The following is a 23566-nucleotide window of genomic DNA, read 5'->3' as shown; positions in this document are numbered from 1 at the left end:
TAAAGCTCTGAGTTGAAGAGGTGGATCTAGGATCACCGGATTTAACATTAACAAAAAAGAATCTATAAAGATTAGAAACATAGGAAGAAAACAAACATGGCTTGGAAAAATGCAAATAAATCTAAAATACATCCAATAGGGAAGAGAAACCTGGAAGTCAGCAATGCTGATCAAGACCTACGGGTAAGTGGACAGCAAATCAGATATTAGAACTCATCTACAGTATCATTAATTCTCAAGCCCTTTTATAACGTAAGCCCTGGTCTACACTAGGACAAATTTAGCACTGTTAAATCGATGTAAACCTGCACCCGTCCACACGATGAAGCCCTTTATTTCGACTTAAAGGGCTCTTATAATCGATTTCCTTACTCCACCTCTGACAAGTGGATTAGCGCTTAAATCGGCCTTGCCGGGTCGAATTTGGGGTACTGTGGACACAATTCGACGGTATTGGCCTCCGGGAGCTATCCCAGAGTGCTCCATTGTGACCGCTCTGGACAGCACTCTCAACTCAGATGCACTGGTCAGGTAGACAGGAAAAGAACTGCGAACTTTTGAATCTCATTTCCTGTTTGGCCAGCGTGGCAAGCTGCAGGTGACCATGCAGAGCTCACCATGATGGAGTCCCAGAATCGCAAAAGAGCTCCAGCATGGACTGAACGGGAGGTACGGGATCCGATCGCTGTATGGGGAGAGGAATCCGTGCTATCAGAACTCCATTTCAGTTTTCGAAATGCCAAAACCTTTGTCAAAATCTCCCAGGGCATGACGGACAGAGGCCATAACAGGGACCCGAACCAGTGCCGCGTGAAACTTAAGGAGCTGAGGCAAGCCTACCAGAAAACCAGAGAGGCGAACGGCCGCTCCGGGTCAGAGCCCCAAACATGCCGCTTCTATGATGAGCTGCATGCCATTTTAGGGGGTTCAGCCACCACTACCCCAGCTGTGTTGCTTGACTCCTTCAACGGAGATGGAGGCAACACGGAAGCAGGTTTTGGGGACGAAGAAGAAGAAGAAGATGAGGAGGTTATAGATAGCTCACAGCAAGCAAGCAGAGAAACTGGTTTTCCCGACAGCCAAGAACTGTTTCTCACCCTGGACCTGGAGCCAGTACCCCCCGAACCCACCCAAGGCTGCCTCCTGGACCCGGCAGGAGGAGAAGGGATCTCCGGTGAGTGTACCTTTTAAAATACTATACATGGTTTAAAAGCAAGCATGTGAAAGGATTACTTTGCCCTGGCATTCGCGGCTCTCCTGGATGTACTCCCAAAGCCTTTGCAAAAGGTTTCTGGGGAGGGCAGCCTTATAGCGTCCTTCATGGTAGGACACTTTACCTCTCCAGGCCAGTAACACGTACTCGGGAATCATTGTACAACAAAGCATTGCAGTGTATGTTTGCTGGCGTTCAAACAACATCCGTTCTTTATCTCTCTGTGTTATCCTCAGGAGAGTGAGATATCATTCATGGTCACCTGGTTGAAATAGGGTGCTTTTCTTCAGGGGACACTCAGAGGAGCCCGTTCCTGCTGGGCTGTTTGCCTGTGGCTGAACAGAAATGTTCCCCGCTGTTAGCCACGGGGAGGGGGGAGGGTTGAGAGGGGCAGCCACGCGGTGGAGGGAGGCAAAATGCGACCTTGTAACGAAAGCACATGTGCTATGTATGTAATGTTAACAGCAAGGTTTACCCTGAAGGAGTGTAGCCACTGTTTTATAAAATGTGTCTTTTTAAATACCGCTGTCCCTTTTTTTTTTTTCCTCCACCAGCTGCATGTGTTTCAATGATCACAGGATCTTCTCCTTCCCAGAGGCTAGTGAAGATTAGAAAGAAAAAAAAACGCACTCATGATGAAATGTTCTCTGAGCTCATGCTGTCCTCCCACACTGACAGAGCACAGACGAATGCCTGGAGGCAAATAATGTCAGAGTGCAAGAAAGCACAAAATGACCGGGAGGAGAGGTGGCGGGCTGAAGAGAGTAAGTGGCGGGCTGAAGACAGGGCTGAAGCTCAAATGTGGCGGCAGCGTGACGAGAGGAGGCAGGATTCAATGCTGAGGCTGCTGGAGGACCAAACCAGTATGCTCCAGTGTATGGTTGAGCTGCAGCAAAGTCAGCTGGAGCACAGACTGCCACTACAGCCCCTGTGTAACCAACCGCCCTCCTCCCCAAGTTCCATAGCCTCCACACCCAGACGCCCAAGAATGCGGTGGGGGGGGGCCACCGGCCAACCAGCCACTCCGCCACAAAGGATTGCCCAAAAAAAAAAAAGAAGGCTGGCATTTAATAAATTTTAAAGTTGTAAACTTTTAAAGTGCTGTGTGGCATTTTCCTTCCCTCCTCCACCACCCCTCCTGGGCTACCTTGGTAGTCATCCCCCTATTTGTGTGATGAATTAATAAAGAGGGCATGAATGTGAAGCAACAATGACTTTATTGCCTCTGCAAGCAATGATCGAAGGGAGGAGGGGAGGGTGGTTAGCTTACAGGGAAGTAGAGTGAACCAAGGGGTGGGGGGTTTCATCAAGGAGAAACAAAGAGAACTTTCACATCGTAGCCTGGCCAGTCATGAAACTGGTTTTCAAAGCTTCTCTGATGCGTGCCGCGCCCTCCTGGTCTCTTCTAACCGCTCTGGTGTCTGGCTGCGCGTAACCAGCAGCCAGGCGACTTGCCTCAACCTCCCACCCCGCCATAAATGTATCCCCCTTGTGCTCCACAATATCTGTGAGAGTAAAGCAAGCAGTAATAACAGTGGGAATATTGGTTTCGCTGAGGTCTAAGCGAGTCAGTAAACTGCGCCAGCGCTCCTTTAAACGTCCAAATGCACATTCTACCACCATTCTGCACTTGCTCAGCCTGTAGTTGAACAGCTCCTGACTACTGTCCAGGCTGCCTGTGTACGGCTTCATGAGTCATGGCATTAAGGGGTAGGCTGGGTCCCCAAGGATACATACAGGCATTTCAACGTCCCCAACAGTTATTTTCTGGACTGGGAATAAAGTCCCTTCCTGCAGCTTTTGAAACAGACCAGAGTTCCTGAAGATGCGAGCGTCATGTACCTTGCCCAGCCATCCCACGTTAATGTTGGTGAAACGTCCCTTGTGATCCACCAGAGCTTGCAGCACTATTGAAAAGTACCCCTTGCTGTTTATGTACTCGCCGGCTTGGTGCTCCGGTGCCAAGATAGGGATATGGGTTCCGTCTATGGCCTCACCACAGTTAGGGAATCCCATTGCAGCAAAGCCATCCACTATGACCTGCACATTTCCCAGGGTCACTACCCTTGATATCAGCAGATCTTTGATTGCGTGGGCTACTTGCATCACAGCAGCCCCCACAGTAGATTTGCCCACTCCAAATTGATTCCCAACTGACCGGTGGCTGTCTTGCGTTGCAAGCTTCCACAGGGTTATCGCCACTTGCTTCTCAACTGTGAGGGCTGCTCTCATCTTGGTATTCATGCGCTTCAGGGCAGGGGAAAGCAAGTCACAAAGTTCCATGAAAGTGCCCTTACGCATGCGAAAGTTTCGCAGCCACTGGGAATCGTCCCAGACCTGCAACACTATGCGGTCCCACCAGTCTGTGCTTGTTTCCCGAGCCCAGAATCGGCGTTCCACAGCATGAACCTGCCCCATTAGCACCATGATGCATGCATTGGCAGGGCCCATGCTTTCAGAGAAATCTGCGTCCATGTCCTGATCACTCACGTGACCGCGCTGACGTCGCCTCCTCGCCCGGTATCGCTCTGCCAGGTTCTGGTGCTGCATATACTGCTGGATAATGCGTGTGGTGTTTAATGTGCTCCTAATTGCCAAAGTGAGCTGAGCGGCCTCCATGCTTGCCTTGGTATGGCGTCCGCACAGAAAAAAGGGGCGGAACGATTGTCTGCCATTGCTCTGACGCAGGGAGGGGCGACTGACGACACGGCTTACAGGGTTGGCTTCAGGGAGCTAAAATCAACAAAGGGGGTGGCTTTACATCAAGGAGTATTTCAGGCAGGACTTCACGGAGGGTTCCAATAAGAAATGGTGCACCTAAGTTATTGTCCTTATTGGAACAAGGAGATTAGTATGGCCTCTGATTGATACATGGCTAGATTTACCTCGCTGCACCTTCCCTGTGAGTGACTACAGTGTGACCTAGAAGAATGAGTCCCCTAGACAGGGGAGGGGAGGAAGCAAATGAGTACAAAACAAATCTGGTCTACTTCTTGTTTTGATCCACTCCATCTATCTTTTACATCTTTGGCTGGCAGCAGACGGTGCAGAAGGACTGCATGCCATCCACATCTCATGGCTGCCCGGCAGAAGATGATGCAATACGACTGCTAGCAATCCGTATCGCCTGCCTGCTCACCATAAGACGATTCAATAGGACTGACTGCAGGACTAAAGAGAATGACCTGGTCAAGTCACTCCAAATTTAGTCCCTGCGCCCATGTCTGTCCAGGCTCTCCCGGCCGACGTGGCCAGGAGTACCTCGGACATGACGATGACAGCTACCAGTCGTATTGCACCGTCTGCTGCCACAAGGCAATGGGTTGCTGCTACTGTGTAGCAATGCAGTACCGCGTCTGCCAGCACCCAGGAGACATACGGTGACGGTTACCTGAGCGGGCTCCATGCTTGCCGTGGTATGGCGTCTGCACAGGTAACTCAGGAAAAAAGGCGCGAAACGATTGTCTGCCCTTGCTTTCATGGAGGGAGGGAGGGAACGGGGGCCTGACAATATGAACCCAGAACCACCTGCAACAATGTTTTAGCCCCATCAGACATTGGGATCTCAACCCAGAATTCCAATGGGCAGCGGAGACTGCGGGAACTGTGGGATAGCCACCCACAGTGCAACGCTCCGGAAGTCGACTCTAGCCTCGGTACTGTGGAAGCACTCCGCCAAGTTAATGCACTTAATGCACTTAGAGCATTTTCTGTGGGGACACACACACTCAAATATATAAAACCGATTTCTAAAAAACGACTTCTATAAATTCGACCTAATTCCGTAGTGTAGACATATCCTTAGATTACACGCAAAGAATCTTTAGCCTTTGTATCGACTCTCACTAACCATTAGAAAGCAAGGAAATATCCAATTAAGGGGTCATTCTTTAACATATCACCCTCATTCACACTTCACAACTCAGTATCATGCACCTCTAACATGTATACACAATATATAACACTACAAACCCACTGGACCTCAAAACCTGAACTCCAACTACATAACATATGCCTGTAGACATCTCTTTACTAAATTATTCTATTGCGTGTTATGTGCACATGAGGGAAATATGAGGTTGGAATCAAGCTTGTACATTCCATGCAAGTGTTATTTACAGAGAACTTGGTGTGGATATTGTGTGCCTGCACATTTTAGAGATGCACGGTACTTTGTGATTGATAGGAAATGTCAGAGCAAGTAAACATGAACCATGGGTGTTAAGGAAGGGTGGATCAGTAAGTGTTACATTTAATAAGTTTAGATTGCTTAAGGGGTTTTTTTGAGTGATAATTTCCATAGGTTTTATGAAGTGTGGATGTTTGACGGGGTATCAAGAAAAGGGAAAAACAAACAGTGGGGGAGAGGAAATGTGCACATCCCCTATAGACACCATGCAGTTGTTTCCCTCCCTTCTCCCATGCTAAGTAGGTGCAGGGTTCTCTCCTGGATTACTGCCCCACAGAGGAGCTCTTCTCTTCCATTATTTTCGTACCACATAATGCTCATTCTGCACACTGGTTCCTGGCACTATTAGTTTCCTTAGCAGGCATTCTAAGGAAAAGAAAAAGTGAGAGCATCAGAATAAAGACAGTGGACTTCAACAAAGCAGACTTTACCAAACAGAGAACTGGTAAGTTACCTCCCATGGAAAGAAAATCTCAAGGAAAAAAAAAGAGCTCAGCAGTTTCTCAAACAGACGATATTAAAGGCACATCAGCAAACTATACCAATGCAAAGGAATGAAAGGAAGAGGCAAATATGGCACCCTCAAGAGCTCTTTAATGACTTTAAAAAAAAAAAAAAGGAATCCTGCAAAAAGTGGAAACGCAGAAAATTGCTAAGGATGAGTACAAAAATTGGCACCACAGAGACTTGGTGGGATAATACGTGTGACTGGATTATTTGTATAGAATAGTACAGCTTGCTCAGGAAGGACAGGCAGGGGAAAAAGAGAGGAGGTGTAGCCTTGTATATTAAAAATGTATACACTTGATAGAAATAGGAGACAGACTTGTTGAAAGTCTCTGGGTAAGGACAACAGGGATAAAAACCAAGGGTGATGTCATGGTAGGGTGTACTACAGACCATCTAACCAGGAAGAAGAGGTGGACAAGGCTTTTTTTAAAAAAACTCCAAAGCACAGCACTTGGTGGTGATGGAGGATTTCAACTACCCAGACATCTGTTGGGAAAATGACACAGAAGGGCACAGATTATCCAACAAGTTCTTGGAATGAATTAGAGACAATTTTTTATTTCAGAAGGTGGAGAAAGCTACTAGGGGAGAGGCTGTTAAAGAGACTTTATTAATAGAACAAGAGAAAACTATCCCACTGCACTGGAAAGATAGGAAGTATGGTAAGAGACCACCCTGGCTTAAAAACAAGCTCTTCAATGATCTGAAACTCAAAAAAAAAAAAAAAAAAAAAAAAAGTCTTACAAAAAGTGGAAACTAAGTCAAATTACAAAGGATGAATATATATATAAAAAAAGTACGTAGGGACAAAATTAGAAAGGCCAAGGCACAAAATGAGATTAAACTAGCTAGGAACATAGAAGAGTAACAAAAAAACATTTTACAAATACACCAAAAGCAAAAGGAAGATCAAGGACAGGGAAGCCCGTTTTTCAATGAGGGGGGGACGGGGGGCAGAAAATCTGCCATTTCCATAAGTGCTAAATGACTATTTTGCTTCAGTTTTCACCAAAAGGTTTTCACCAAAAAGACTGAACATCTATCATAGTGAATGCCAGTGAAAATGAGGTAGGATCAAAAACTAAAATAGGGAAAGAACAAGTTAAAAAAAGTCTTCAAGTCACCAGGGCCTGATGAAATACATCGTAGAATACCCAAGGAGCTGACTGAGGAGATATCTGGAGCCATTAACGATTATCTTCAAAAAAGTCACAGAAGACGGGCAAGATTCCAGAGGACTGTAAAAGGCAAATATAGTGTCAATCAATAAAAAGGGAAATAAGGACAACCTGGGGAAATAGAGTCCAGTCATCTTAACTCCAGTACCTAGAAAAATAATGAAACAAATAATTAAGCAATCTATTTGCGGACATCTAGAAGCTAATGTGGTAAGTAACAGTCAACATGGATTTGTCAAGAATAAATCACATCAAACCAACCTAACAGCTTTCTTGGACAGGGTAACAAGCCTTGTGGATGAGGGGGGGGGGGGGGGGCAGTAGATGTGGTATATCTTGACTTTAGCAAGGCTTTTGATACTGTCTCACGTTACCTTCTCATAAACAAACTAGGAAAATATGACCGAGATGGAGTTACTATAAGGTGGGTGCATAACGGGTTGGAAAACCGTTCCCAGAGAGTAGTTATCAGGAGTTCAAAGAGAAGCTGGAAGGGCAAATCGAGTGTGATCCAGCAGGGATCAGTTCTGGGTCCGGTTCTGTTCAATATTTTCATCAAGGAATTAGATAATGGCATAGAGTACACTTAAAGTTTATGGATGATACCAAGCTGGGAGAGGCTGCAAGTGCTTTGAAGGGTAGGATTAAAATTCAAAATGATCTGGACAAACTAGAGAAACTGTCTGAAGTAACGAGGGAGAAATTCAATAAGGACAAATGCAAAGTACTCCACTTAGGAAGGAAGCACCAGTTGGCACACATACAAAATGGAAAATGATTGCCTAGGAAGGAGTACTGCGGAAAGGGATCTGGGGGTCATAATGGACCACAAGCTAAATATGAGTCAACAGTGTAACACTGTTGCAAAAAAAGCAAAACATCATTCAGGGATGTATTAGCAGCAGTATTGTAAGCAAGACACAAGAAGTAATTCTTCCGCTCTACTCCGTGCTGATTAGGCCTCAACTGGAGTAGTGTGTCCGGGTCTGGATGCCACATTTCAGGAAAGATGTGGACAAATTGGAGAAAGTCCAGAGAAGAGCAACCAAAATGATTAAAGGTCTAGAAAACATGACCCATGACAGAAGATTAAACAAACCCAATTTTTTCAGTCTGGAAAAAAGAAGACAGAGGGGATGTGAAAACAGTTTTCAAGTACATAAAAGGTTGTTACAAGAAGAAGGGAGAAAAATTGTTCTCATTAAACTTTGAGAACAGGACAAGAATCAATGGACTTAAATTGCAGCAAGGGCAATTTAGGTTGGACATTCTGAAAAACTTCCTGTCAGGACAGTTAGGCACTGGAATAAATTGCCTAGAAAAGTTGTGGAATCTCCATCACAGGAGATTTTTAAGAGCAAGTTAGACAAACACCTGTCAGGGATGGTCTAGATAATACTTAGCCCTGCCATGAATGCAGAGCACTGGACTAGATGGCCTCTCGAGGTCCCTTCCAGTCCTACGATTCTATAAATAGAATAATACAAGCATGTAGGGACAAAATCAGAAAGATTAAGGCACAAAAGAAGTTATACCTAGCAAGGGACATAAAAGGCAGTAAGAACTAAGAAGAGGTTTTTTAAATACATTAGGAACAAGAGAAAGGAAGGAAAGTGTAGGTTCTCTACTGAACAGGAAAGGGGAGCTAATAATAGAAGACGTCCCACAGAAGGCTGAGGTGCTTAATAACTATTTTGCTTCAGTCTTCACTAAAAAAGCAAACTGTGACCAGATACTTAACAAAATTAATATTAACAAGGGGGAAGGAAGGAACACAAGCCAAAATAGGGAAAGAACAGGTTAAAGAATATTTAGGTAAGTTAGATGTATTCAGATCAGCAGGGTTGGATGAAATGGACCCTAGGGTACTTAAGAAAGTAGCTGAAACAACCTTGGAATCATTCCTAATTATCTTTAAGAACTCACAGAGGACGGGGAGGTCCCAGAGGACTGGAGAAGAGTAAATGTAGTACTTATCTTTAAAAAGAGGGGGTGAAGGAAGAGGACCTGGGGAATTATAGACCAGTCAGCCTAGCTTTGATACCTGAAAAGATACTGGGACAAAATATTAAGCAATCAATCTGTAAGCACCTAAAGATAACAGGGTTGTAAGTAAAAGCCAACATGGATTTTGTCAAGAATACAACAAGCCAAACCAACCTAATTTCTTTCTCTGATAGTATTACTGCCCTGGTTGTTGGTAGGGGACGGGAAGGGAAGAAAAAAAAAGATGTAGACATGATATATTTGGATTTTAGAAAGGATTCTGACAGACCCACAGGACATTCTCCTAATGAAACTAGGGAAACATGGTCTAGAAGAAGCTCTACAAGGTGGATGCAAAACTGGTTGAAGGATCATACCCAAAGAGCAGTTATCAATGATTTGCTGACAGACTGGGATGGCACATCTAGTGGCGTGACGCAGGAGTCTGTCTTGGGTCCAGTACTATTCAGTATTTTCATTAATTACTTCCATAACAGAGAGGAGAGTATGCCTATATATAATCTGTGGGTGACACCAAGCTGGAATCTGTTGCTAGAACTTTGGAGGACAGAATTAGAATTCAAAACAACCTTGACAAATGGAGAACTGGTCTGAAATCAACAAGACAAAATTCAGGACAAACAAGTACTACACTTAGGAAGAAAAAAAAAATTAAATTCACAACTATAAAATGGGAAATAACTGCCTAGGTAGAAGTACTTCTGAAAAGGATCTGGGGGTTATAGTGGATCACTGCATATGAGTCAACAAGCCGCAAAAAAGGTGAGTATGATTCTGGAGTGTATTAACAAGAGTGTTGTAAAACACGGGAGGCAACTGTCCCACTTACTCAGCACTGGTGAGATGTCAAATGGGAGTACTGTTGTCCAGTTTTGGGTACCACACATTAGGAAAGATGTGGATAAATTGGAGACGGTCCAGAGGAGAACAATTAAAATGATAAAAGGTGTAGAATAGCTGACCTCTGAAGACACGTTTAGTCTAGAAAAAGTGGTAACCTGAGTTTTCCAATATGTTAAAGGCAGTTATAAAGAGAACAGTGATCAACTGTTTTCCAGATCCACTGAAGGTACGATCAGAAGTATTGGGCTTGATCTACAGAGAGAGATATTTAGGCTAGATACTAGGAAAAGCTTTCTAACTAATATTTAACTATCCCTATAGAATAGGCTTCCAAGGGAGATCATGGAATCCCCAACTTTGGAGTGTTTAAAAGCAGGTTAGTCAAACACGTATCAGGAATGGTCCAGGTATATTTGGTCCTGCCTCAGTGCAGGGGAGCTGAACTAGCTGATTTCTCAAGGTTCATTCCAGAACTACATTTCTATGATTCCAGACTGACAAAGAAGCTGTAGTTTGGCAAACCAGACTCCTCTCCTGGAAAGCTTCCTTATTTTGCCATCTGTGGACCTGGGTGTGACATAAGAATGGCCACATACATCAGAACAGTGGTTCTCAACCAAGGGTACGTGTATCCCTGGGGGTACTCAACTCATCTAGATCAGAGTTTCTCAACTGGAGGGTTGCAGCCCCCAGGAAAGGTGGGGAGGTCACAGGACAGGTTTAGGAGGATTGCAAATGCAGAGCTGGCATTAGGGGATGGCAAGCAGGGCAAATGCCCAGGGCCCCACACCACAGTGAGACCTTCAAAGCAAAGTTACGTGTTTCAGCCCTGCCACTTGGAGCTCAGGCTTCAGATTCGGCTCAAGTATCACACTGAAATGGAAGTACAATATCAATATTCCAATGGATTTATTTTATAAATACGGTAAAAATGAGAAAGTAAGCAATTTTTCAGTAACAGTATGCAGGGACACTTGTGCATTCTTATGTCTGATTCTGTAAGCAAGTAGTTGGGGTACGCATGACAAATCAGACTCCTGAAAGAGGTATAGTAGTCTGGAAAGGTTGAGAACCACTGTGTTAGACCAATGATCAATCTAGCCCAGTGTCCTGTCTTCTTACAGGTTTCAGAGTAGCAGCCCTGTTAGTCTGTATTCGCAAAAAGAAAAGGAGTACTTGTGGCACCTTAGAGACTAAAAAATTTATTTGAGCATAAGCTCACGAAAGCTTATGCTCAAATAAATTTTTTAGTCTCTAAGGTGCCACAAGTACTCCTTTTCTTTTTTGTCTTCTGACAGTGGCCAATGCCACTTGCTTCAGAAAGAATGAACAGAATAGGGCAACTATTGAGTAATCCATCGCATCATCCATTCCCAAATTCTAGCAGTCATAGGCTAGGGTAACCTAGAGGATAGGATTGCATCTCTGACCATCTTGGGTAATAGCCATCCAGGAACTTATCAAATTCTTTTTTAAACTTACAAGATCCTTCACAACATCCCCTATACAGATTGACTGTGCACTGAGTGACGTAGTACTTCCTCAGGTTTGTTTTAAACCTGCTACTTATTAATTTCACTGGGTGAGCCCTGGTTCTTGTGTTATGTGAAGGAGTAAATACCACTTCCTTATAAACTTTCTCTGCACCATTCATGTTTTTATAGACCTCTAACATATTTCCCCTCAGTCATCTCTTTTCCAAGATGAAAAGTCCCAGTCTTTTTAACCTCTCCTCATATGGAAGTTGTTCCATTCCCCCTAATCCTTTTTGCTGCCGTTCTCTGTACCTTTTCCAGTTCTATATTTATTTATTGGAGCCAGGGTAACCAGAACTGCACAGAGTATTCAAGCGGTGAGTGTACCATGGATTTATATAGTGGCATTATGATTTTTCTGTCTTATTTTCTATCCCTTTCCTAATGGTTCATAACACGGTTAACTTTTTTGACTACCACTACACATTGAGCGGATGTTTTCACAGAACTACCTATGATGATTCCAGGATCTTTCTTGAGTGGTAACAGCTAATTTAGACCCCATCATTTTATATATATACACACTTGGGATTATGTTTTCCTACATGCATTACTTGCATTTATCAATACTGAATTTCATCTGCCATTTTGTTCCCCAGTCACCCAGTTTTGTGAGATCTTTTTGTAACTCTTCGCAGTCAGCTTTGGACTTAACTACCTTGAGTAGTTTTGTATTATCTGCAAATTTTGCCACCTCATTGTTCACCCCCTTTTTCCATATTGTTTATGAATACACTGAACAGTACTGGTCCCAATACAGATCCCTGGGGACACCACTATTTACCTCTCCCCATTCTGAAAACTGACCATTTATTTCTATCCTTTGCTTTCTGTCTTTTAATCAGTTACTGATTCATGAGCGGATCCCTCCTATCCTATGACTGCTTACTGTGCTTAAGAGCCTTTGGTGAAGGACCTTGTCAAAGGCTTTCTGAAAGTCCAAGTACACTATATCCACTGGATCACCCTTGTCCACGTGTTTGTTGACCCCTTCAAACAATTTGAATAGATTGGTGAGGCATGATTTCCCTTTACAAAAACCACGTTGACTCTTCCCCAACATGTTGCGTTCGTCTGGGTGTCTAGTAATTCTGTTCTTTACTATAGTTTCAACCAATCTGCCTGGTACTGGTTAGGCTTATCAGTCTGTAATTGCCAGGATCACTTCTGGAGTCTTTTTTAAAAATTGGTATCACATTAGCTATCCTCCAGTCATCTGCTACAGAAGCTGATTGAAGTGACCGATTGCATACCACGGTTAGCAGTTTTGCAATTTCATATTTTAGTTTCTTCAGAATCCTTGGGTGACTACCATCTTGTCCTAGTGACTTATTACTGTTTATCAATTTGTTCCAACACCTCTATTGACACATCCATTTGGGACAGTTCCTCAGATATGTTACCTAAAAAGAACGGCTACGGTGTGAGAAACTCTCTCATATCCTCTGCAGTGAAGACCAATACAAATGATGTATTTAGTTTCTCCACAATGGTCTTACCTTCCTCGATCATCCAGTGGCCCCACTTCTGATGTACTTAAAACAAAAATTACTGTTAATTTTTGTGTCTTTTGCTAGTTGCTCTTCAAATTCTTTTTTGGCCTGCCCAATTATACTTTTATACTTAACTTGCTAGAATTTATGCTCCTTTCTATTTTCCTCAGTAGGATTTGACTTCCAATTTTTAAAGGATGTCTTTTTGCCTTTAACCGCTTCTTTTACTTTGTTGTTTAGCCACGGTGACAGTTTTTTGCTCCTCTTAATATGTTTTTTTTAATTTGGGGTATACATTTAATTTGAGAAATTACACCCAGTTCATAAAACCAGACTGCACGGTAGGAAGGCTGATGATAGGGTCCAGAAGACAAGACAGCAGGATGGAAGAGGCCACAGTCACCATCCTGATCTTCCCAATGCTGAAGAAATATGATGTGGAGGGTCAGGAACATCCCTCTCCTGCCCCCCCACCTAATAACTCCTCTAAGTGATTTCTAGGATTAAGAGGCCAACTTGGAATTCTGCAGCAGTTAGCACCAATTAGCACTGCTGCCATCTCCAAGGCTTCCCCCCAAAGAGTAGCATAGTCAGCAGAAAGAAGCAGGTTGTAGAGCTGGGTTCATATCTCCCCTTCAGTGCCTTCTATAGCACAGCTCTGCCACTGTGTCAAAGATGGTGATGCTTGACATAAGAGAAACCTTCAAGCACAGATGTCTCCTACAGGAGCTGTAGACAACTGTTGCCAGGCAAGACTCCCACTCTCAATATGGGACATTAAAATAAAGGGTTCATTGGGGAGAAGGCATATCCCGATCCATCCTATATCCTCCACTACTACTTCCCCCCGCATCCCTAATCAGCGCCTTTCTTGCCTCCAGCTCCACCCCGCGTCAGCGTAGGATAGATCGGGGACTATCTCTGCCTGCCAGATTCCAAAATTGCTCCCTGGACGTGCTCCCTCCTCAGCACAAATCTCAGTTGAAGAAACCTGAAAATCCAGTCCCTCTGCCCATGTGGTGCTCACAGCAAGGAAGAAAAGGAAGCAGGGATATGAGGGGTAGTGAGCAGCGTCTTTCCCAGCTGCACTTCTCTGAGTTCAGACTCAGACACCAACCTATCTTTGGATCAGTAGCCACTACTGTCAGACTGATAAATCATAGATGGTTCATCAAACTTAATTATGCAGGGGAAGGTGAGAGTAAGTAAAGGAAAGCAGGGGTATTGATGGAAGTGAGGGATGATAAACTGGTAATGCCAGTGCATCAAACATCCTGAGGATGAACAACTACAGGGACTGCCTGGGGAGTAGGGCTCCCTGACTGTCTCCTACAAAGAGCGGGAGGAGTTTAAGTTTTCCTCTCTTGTTAGAAACCAGAAGAGGTCAGCATAGTTAGTAAGTAAGTTTAAAAACAGTTATATATCACCAACATTGAATGATACAAGAACCCGTATGTATGTGAACATATGGGATCAGCAGTCTGGGGGGCAGCAGTCTGGGGTATCTAGGTGCCAACATCATGTAGCTGCAAAGATTAAAAAAACTGGAGACACCCTGATGTATTTCTGAAAAAGAGGATTTTAAAATTTATATTGTATCCAGCAGCACATACTAATGCTCCTAAGCCCCTCAAAATTAAAGAGGCCCTCAGAGTGTTCTGTATTTTTAGGGCTTGTTTACACTTGGAAGTTTACCAAAATAGCTATTCTGAAATGGTTGTTTCAGTGTAAGCCCCTGTGTGGATACTTATTCCAAAGTAAGACTGCTCACACAGGGCTTGTGCCAGTGTAACTATTACGGAGTAATTATTCCAGAATAGCTACTTCCATAAACTTTCAGGATTTCAGATAGTAAGGGCCCGTGAAAATCAGATATCTGATACAACCTTAACCATGATACCACTAACAAGTTTCCATAATACATCTCTCCCCTGAAGTTCTTACAATCAACATAGGAATCAAAGACAAGGGGCGGAAAATCACTTCAGGAAACAGAGGGTGAAGGTTCCTGGGTCTGCTTAGAAAGGTGAGTTTTAAAGGAAAGAGGGTGAGCTTCTGGCAGATGAAGACAAGATGTTCCAGCTATAGAAGATAAAAATGATAGAAGGCACAAAACTAGGAATGGGGAAAGGAGACACAGGTTTGAAGAAGGCAAAAGGATGAGGAAGCAGAGAGTGAATAAAAAGAAGACAGAGATGGTAGGGGTTAAAGGCAATGTAGGGCCTTCTATGAGGATTATGCTCCTTTTATGTATTCAGACACAGGAAGCGAAGGAAGGATCACAGTAACATTAAGTCACAGGAAAGGAAGATGACTTTGGCAGCAGCATTTCAAACAGACTGGAAGGAGAAGAAACAAGAGAAAGAGAGGCCAGACAAGAGATTATAGCAATAAAGGCAAGAAGTGACCAGGATACAGACAAGGATTTTAGCAGTCAATACAGGACAAATTTTAAAGAAAGAAGCAACAGGTGTTAGCAAGAAAGACAATATGGGGCAGAGTAGAATAAATCATCATAGCAAGATTACAGGCTGAATCACAAGAAAGACAATATGGGGCAGAGTAGAATAAAACATCATAGCAAGATTACAGGCTGAATCACAAGAAAGAGTGGAGTTATCAATGGAGACAGAAAAGAGAAATTAGGAGAAAAGATGAGAAGGTCTACTTACCAGTAACTAGTTTTGAGTAGACTGTCAGTACACATCTTCATTACTGGAATGCAGAGTGCATGGGCCAGCAAGAAGTTGAGATAGTGGCTGGACACCCAAGATGTCAGCATCAGCTAAGTATGCTAGAGTGGATAGGGGGTGTGGAAGTGTCATGAGTATATAGGGCTACAGGGGTGATAATGAATGTATAAGTGGTGATGAAGTCAAAAAGAGGAAAGTATACAGAAGAAGCGAAAACGGAGAACTGAAGGACAATGGCAGACAGAAAGAGGTGAGTATGAAAAACTGTTCAAAGGAACCTGAGTTGTCAGCAACTCTAACGAATTGTATGGCACTCCAAATATTCAATACAGCATCCAAGGGCAAGACAGGGAAGAAAAAGAAAAAAAAAAAAAATCACAAAAATCAGGTGGATTAAGTCATCAACCATGTCAAAGGCAGCAAAAATAAATCATAAGAGAACACTCTATATGACCCAGCCCCTTCCCCCTTATTCTCCACAATATCAACATATCCAAGGCCCCATGACCCAAAACATTCCCCCCATCTGCTTCTACCAGGGCACAAAACACACACTCCCCACATACACTTCATCATCCATCACCCTGCATCAGGAGGAGACACAACACTCCCTCTCGCCATGGGGCAGCTCCAGGTACACACTCTCTCCACACACACATTCTTCCCATCACCCAGCTCACTGCACATACAGGTTTTCAGTACGCTTAGCTTTACTCGAAAGATCTCTCACCAGAGCAACCTCACTGACGGTAACACGGGGGGGGGGGGGGGGGGGGGGGGCGCTAATATAGCCAAGGTTTCCCACAGTCTCTGGAATTTAACAGGATGTGGGTAACCTTACCCAGAGCAGGTCTAACTTACAATGCTGATGTTAGTGCACATGGGATCCCTGTCCACACTCGTACTCCCACCAGCCAGAGGAGCTGCTCTAATCTTGCCAATAGTGAGAATTTAAAAAAGAAAAGAACACGATGTAGACAAGCCCACACCCGCTGCCCATGGCCTGCATCCTGCACACACAATACCACTGCAACCGGCTCCACTTCCCCGTCATGATGGGCCGCCGCAGGCCAGGGTCTCCCCCGACCCCAGGCCCCGGCCCGCCCCTCCCCCCACAGGCCCCGGCCCGCCCCTCCCCCCACAGGCCCCAGGTCTCCCCCGCAGGGCCAGGCCGCAGCCTCGCTCTCGAGCCCAGCCTGGCCCGCTCCTTCCACCGCCAGGAGGCAAGTCCGACCTGGCCCCAGCCTCCCCGCACGCCTCGCCCAGCCCGGCCTCACCTGGCGGCGGCTCCGGCAGGGCCTGGGCAGCGGGAGGGGAACAGCTCCGCAGCGCGCAAGACAAGCCGCTCGCTGCGCCGCCTGCACACGCCCCCGCTCCGCCCACCGAGCCCCATTGGTTACTTTGCACACGTGGCCGGCGCCCCATTGGAGCAACAGCGAGTCCGTCAATCGTACCCCCGGGGCGGGCGCTCCTGGCGGGCGGGAGCGGGGCGGCCGAGGCCGGAGGCGGGAGGCCGGGCCTGGCGCGAGGAGAGGCGGAGCGGGCGGAGCTGGGCAGGGCGCGGAATCACCTGGGCTGCCGCCGCGGTGGCCCACGGGCTCCGTTTCTCGGCGCGGGAGCTGGGGGAAGGCCCCGTTCCCCGTCCAGGCCCCCTGCTCGGTTCGTCCGTGTAGCCAAAAGCTGCTTCCAGCCCTTGGGGAGCGTGTCCGGGGGCGCGCGAGCCGCGGCAGGCACAGCCCGGCTGTCTGCGGCGCGCTGGGGAGCAGAGGGTGGTACGTGGGTGCTCGGAGAGAGGCGCTCCGGTCACTGGTTTGATTCTGAGGGGAAGGAAACTCTGTCTGCTGAGTGAAGAGCGGGGTGTCTGCTCGCAAAGCGGGTGTCCGTGCAGTCACAGGCGGCAAAGGTACGATTGTCAGCCGAAAGGTTAATTTTCCTTCGGAATCTGTAGGTTAAAGAAATGGGGAAACGGAGGAACGAATGAAAGGAGAAAAGAAAAGTCAGGCTCCAAATACAGGAGTAAAAGGCTCAGGGGGCAGAAGGCTTCAAAATGACCGTTTGGGCAGGTCTCAGAGTAGCAGCCGTGTGAGTTTGTATCCACGAAAAGAAAAGGAGGACTTGTGGCACCTTAGAGTCCACTGCATGCAGCTGATGAAGGGAGCTGTAGCTCACGAAAGCTGATGCTCAAATAAATTTGTTAGTCTCTAAGGTGCCACAAGTCCTCCTGTTCTTTTTTTAGTGTGGACAGTGGATACTGATGTTCACCCTTCCTCTGCTCCCAAGCAGTTTTGGCAAAGCAAAATCATGGGCACCCTAAGCACTCTTTCATAGAACCTGGCAAGTAGGAGTCTTTCTGCCTTTCAGGCCCCTGTTTGGCCTGGCCCCAATTCTACTTGCAGAGATGGAACAAGACTCTTAACGCTTCCTGGCTACAAATGTTCAAAGCAATAGGGTCGTAAGGGTGAAAAGCAAGAAGCTGGAATCATTGAAAAACTCTGGCTGCATTCCCTGATATCAAAGGACATGACTGGGTGAAATGATCCCTTTGTGTGTGGGGCCAATATCAAAACACAGGACACAAAGATAAACAGATTGTTACAATAAAAGTCAATGTTTTTGCCCTGGTATGTCTACGGTGAACATGAGACTTGCTATAACCCAGAAACTCAGCTGGCCTGCTCTCCCATGTGGGCTCAGAGCACTTTCTGCAGCGAGCTTAAAGGGCATAACCATTCAGGATTTTTATTCTCCTGAATCCCTCCATCCTCCGTAATACAATTTGGAGAAAACAGTTATCTGGGATACCTGCACATTTCATAGAGTTAGAGGCAGTTGGCGCTTTGAATTTGTGGTTAGCCCCAGTGCACAGAATCTGTGAGGAGTCCTGGTGTCTTAAAATGTCGCCGATGCTACAGGAAAGAAATGTATTTTTTTAATCAACCCAGTGTCATTCAATGGTATACCTCCTACAAGAAAGGAAATTCCATGCATGACAAATGTAATTTTAAGTCTTCAGGACTGTAGATAATCTAATATACTTGGCAAGGTTCAATCTGGCACACATTGGTCAGACTCTAAACAAAAGATGCCAGAAAATGACTAGTATTTCACATAATATGAATTTTTTTCTCTTTCAGACATAAGACATCAAATTCATGATTCTGTATTACTGATGTAAATAATTTACAACTGTAAATATGAGTTAATGCAAAATTTGTGCTGAATGAAGGTAAACTTTGATCTAAAGAGAAGGATGTAAATTAAGATATACTGACATAATCACATATATAGGCATATGTGTGACATATTGGTATATACATATGTGGAATTACTTTATGCACTTAGATGATTATTATTTACCCTATTATTCTGGAACATCTGAACAATCAGATGCGGAAAGTGCACAGATAATTTATTCAAGCTGTCTTGAATTTTAAGAAATTCAAGGTTTTTTTTGTGTCAAATGCTTTGTGTAATACATTCCCAATATTTTTTGAGTAATGATACCCCGCTTTACAGTCTAGGTGCCCACTGAATCCCATTCAGCTGTTCAAACTGTAATGGGCCACTCTTTAATCTCCATGCTCAGCACTATAAGAAACTGATGTGTGGGGCAGCCCAATCTCTGTAACAGGATGGAGAACACACTATCAAAGAGAAAGTGAGGGGAAATAACATCATGTCAGAGTTTGGCAAAGAGACTACTTATTGATGGAGGGGAGAGAGAGCACCGCCTGTCCTTTTTTTCTCCTCTATGATTGCCATGTGTACATTGAGCCAATGAGACTCAACATTCTGTAAATTCCAACCTGTTAGGTCCTGAAATACCTTCCAAAGCTCTGTAAAAAATGCTAAAGATGTTGGGACATCTGTCATTGCCTTGTTTCATTATGTGCCAACTACAGTGTCACAATTTTGTCACTCACAAGCATGACAATCTTCTGGTATTCTTGGATTTTCTGGAATTATCCTGATTTTAATGGAGCAAACCCCATGACTGAGAGCAGAAGGTTCACAGGTCTCTATAATCCTTTCGGGCCACTAAACTTTATCACATGGCAATGCTACTTTGAGTCTTGATGATGATTTTCATGTCATAATGGCACTTCATATCACAATTATGTTATAACATGCTATTTCAGTGCAAAAAGCATTGTGTTGTGTAAAGGCGTGACAATGATTTGAAGCAACGCCACCATTTTACTGCACTGTGTTATGTTTTTTAAGAAAGTGTGATGCTGTTTTGAGGGAATGTCTTCATTTTCTGTTGTGAAGTTCTGATGCCATATGATGACACATCTGTGCAATGCCTTCGTGTTGCATTAGGTTATGGCATTTTTTAAAATGTGATGCTAGTTTGTCACAATGCAATTACAGATTCCTAGTCTTTAAGGCCAAAGGGACCCTCATGATCAACTAATCTGACATGCACATCACAGACCACAGAACCTCACCTCCTGAAATAGGCAATTAACCTCTGGCTGAGTTACTGAAGTCCTCAAATCTTGATTTAAAGACTTCAAATTACAGAGAATCCACCACGTACTGTAGTTCAAACCAGCAAGTGACCCATGCCCCATGCTGCAGAGGAAGGCAAAAAAACCCAGAGTCTCTGACAGTCTGACCCAGGGGAAAATTCCTTCATGATCCCAAATATGGCAATCAGTTAGACCTTGAACATGTGGGCGAGACCCACCAGCCAGACACCTGGGAAAGAATTCTCTGTAGTAACTCAGAGCCTTCCCCATTTAGTGTCCCATCTCCAGCCATTGGAGATAATAGCTAATAGCAGATGCAGATGGGCCATATGCCATTGTAGGCAACTTCATCAGACCATTCCCTCCATAAACTTACCAAGCTAAGTCTTGAAACAAATGAGGGTTTTGCCCACACTATTCCCCTTGGAAGACGATTCCAGAACTTTGCTCCTCTGATGGTTAGAAACCTTTGTCTAATTTCAAGCCTAAACTTGTTGATAGTCAGTTTATATCCATTTGTTATTGTGCCAGCATTGGCCCTTAATTTAAATAACTCCTCTCTTTTCCTTGTGTTTCTCCATCTGATGTATTTATAGAGAGCAATCATATATCCCCTCAGCGTTCCTATTGTTAGGCTAAACAAGGCCAAGCTCTTTTAATATTTTTTCATAAGGCAGGTTCTCCATTCTTCTGATTATCCTAGTAGTCCTTCTCTGCACCTGTTCTGGTCTGAATTCATATTTCTTAAATATGGGATTCCAGAATTGCACGCAATATTCCAGAATAAGTCTCACTAGTGCTTTGTACAATGGTAATACACTTCCCTATCGCTACTGAAAATACCTGGCCTAATGTGCATTTTTTGGATTGCATAAGCCTTTTTCACAGCCATATCAGCCTCACCCCGTCTTGTGATTATGCAATGTGGTGACATTTGGCACAACTCAAACATGTTGAATGATGTTATGTTGCTATACGATGCAACATTAATACATTCCAATGCAATTAAATGCTGGTGTGACGACATTTTAAGAAACTTGGTGACAATTCAGCAAAACGTCCTCAACTTGTGATTCTGAACACAGTACAAAGGTGTAGTGATGTTACATTTACATGATATCACTACATATTGAGATATTGTTTGTTACAGAAGGATAGTGTTCTGAGATATTACTATGACATTTCAGCTCCATGCCATGATGTAACACAATGTAGTGATGACATTTGACAAACAGTGAAGCTCTGCAGTATCATAAAATATCATGGAGCAAGTCTTCAAGGAAGCCATTTTGAACCACTTGGAAGAGAGGAAGGTGATCAGGAACAGTCAACATGGATTCACTAAGGGCAAGTCATGCCTGACCAAACTGATTGCCTTCTATGATGAGATAACTGGCTCTGTGGATATGGGGAAAGCAGTGGACATGATATACCTTGACTTTAGCAAAGCTTTTGATACAGTCTCCCACAGTATTCTTGCCAGCAAGTTCAAGAAGTATAGTTTGGATTAATGGACGATAAGGTGGATAGAGAGCTGCCCAGATCGTCGGGCTCAATAGGTAGTGTGCCAAAGTTCCTGCGCTACCTTGGTGGGTCTTGTGCTTATTGGTGGATTTGCTCACCTTGGAGCTTCACGGCAGCCCTCAGCTTGGCCATTTTTTTGAACCCACAGTCCAGGTCGACTCCTCCTGTGTCTGACAAGGAGTTGGGAGGATTTGGGGGGAACCCGGGCCCACCCTCTACTCTGGGTTCCAGCCCAGGGCCCTGTGAAATGCAGCTGTCTAGACTGCCTCCTGGAACAGCTGTGCGACACCTACAACTCCCTGGGCTACTTCCCCATGGCCTCCTCCCAACACCTTTATCCTCACCATAGGACCTTCCTCCTGGTGTCTGATAATGCTTGTACACCTCAGTTCTCCAACAGTCCGCATTCTCACTCTCAGCTGCTAGTGCCTCTTGCTCCCAGCTCCTCACACGCACACCACAAACTGAAGAGAGCTCCTTTTTAAAACCAGGTGCCCTGGTTAGCCTTCCTTAATTGATTCTAGCAGCTTCTTGATTGGCTGCAGGTGTTCTAATCAGGCTGTCTTAATTGTCTCCAGAAGGTTCTTGATTGTTCTGGAACCTTCCCTGTTACCTTACCCAGGGAAAAGGGACCTACTTAGCCTGCTCTCCTGCTGCTGCCCTCTGGCCTGGGCTTTCCTTGCTTTTTGCCCCTGCTTTCGGCTTCCCCCCTGACCGGGCCAGTCGCTCTCCCCCCTTTCTTTTCTTTTTGTTGGTTTTTTTTCTTTCTCCGCTGTTGCTAGAGTGCTGGCCGGTTGCCGGCCGGCTGTTAGCCCCCCCGCCCCGCCTGCCCTCGGACGCTGCTGCCACTCCAGCTGAACCCCCCCCCCCGAGAGAGGGGGGCCTACCGGCCCGCTTCCCCAGAGAGGGGGAGTGGAAGGACCCAGACCCAGCCACTTGCTGTTTGTCTGCGGACCCGTCTCCGGCTGAGAGAATTTCTTATCATCCGCTCCGGCATCCCTGGAATGCGAAAAAGAAAGCCTGGAACAGACAGAGAAACAGCCGTCTACCGGAGGAACACCGCACAGGGAATCTACAAATCACCGTGGAGGGGGCCCAAGACTGAGTAACTTTCGAACTGTGCTCTCGTGTGGGGGGAGGCCTTGACTGTGTCGTGACTGTGTCTGAAGGGACACAGGGGGTGTGGCACGGAGCTGCCCCCCAATCCATCTGTGTCCTCCCAACCCCCACACCACAATTTTCATCACTGCCCCCTCCATCGTCATTGCTGGCTGTTTAACATCTGCCTCTGGACTTAGCTGCTTGCCCTGATTCCACCGTGTGGGCCAGAAGCACCAGCCAACCAAACAGGACTCTCTGGACAAGTGTACGGTGGTTCATGTGCCCCCCGCCCTGAACTGCCCATCCCACAGCCTGTCCCTTTTTACCTGACCCCAACTCCTGTTAACCACCTGCCACCGCCCCCGCTGGGGCATCGGCAATGGAGGGCACCGGGGTGACCGCCGCCGCTGCCATGCCCACCGCCTCTCCAGACTCTAGGGGAGCCCCCCCAGCAGGCGGGAAAGGCCAGGGCAAGAAGAAGGGGAAGGGCCCCGCTAAAACCACCAGGCCCTCCGTGGCAGGGGCCACCCCCACTGCTGCGGCCCCGCCACCGACCACGGCGTCCCTCCCCGCTGCCTGCTCCACCAGCTCTACGGGTGTCCCTCCCTCACCCCCCAGGACGTATGCCCGGGCGGCAGCAGCCCCCCCACCTGCCTCCTTGTCATCTCTCCCACCCACTGCCTCCGCCACCATCAACAGCAGCCGGGGCCCCTTCCCCACCATGACAAGGAAGCACGGTGTCCGATGCCTCCTAGTGCCCGCCTCGCCCCATGTGGAGACCTATGTGCGGGCGTTGGCGAGGCTG

General features: G+C 45.7%; 1 protein-coding gene across 2 annotated transcripts in view; it reads right to left on the bottom strand.

Annotated features, from left to right (window-relative positions):
* The window catches only part of ELAVL1 (ELAV like RNA binding protein 1), a 107311-nt gene extending 89908 nt beyond the window's left edge, over window positions 1–17403 (bottom strand). The window contains exon 1 of one of the 2 annotated variants that reach the window (XM_037885482.2): window positions 16939–17403. The gene's annotated coding sequence lies outside the window, so the exon portion shown is untranslated. The remainder of the gene's footprint in view (window positions 1–16938) is intronic. The other variant, XM_043535855.1, reaches the window with a different exon arrangement.
* Between the last annotated feature and the right edge of the window lie 6163 nt (window positions 17404–23566).

This window comes from Chelonia mydas, chromosome 25 (genome assembly GCF_015237465.2).
Source record: "Chelonia mydas isolate rCheMyd1 chromosome 25, rCheMyd1.pri.v2, whole genome shotgun sequence".
Lineage (NCBI taxonomy): Eukaryota > Metazoa > Chordata > Testudines > Cheloniidae > Chelonia > Chelonia mydas.
This window is presented reverse-complemented; position numbering and strand designations above follow the sequence as displayed.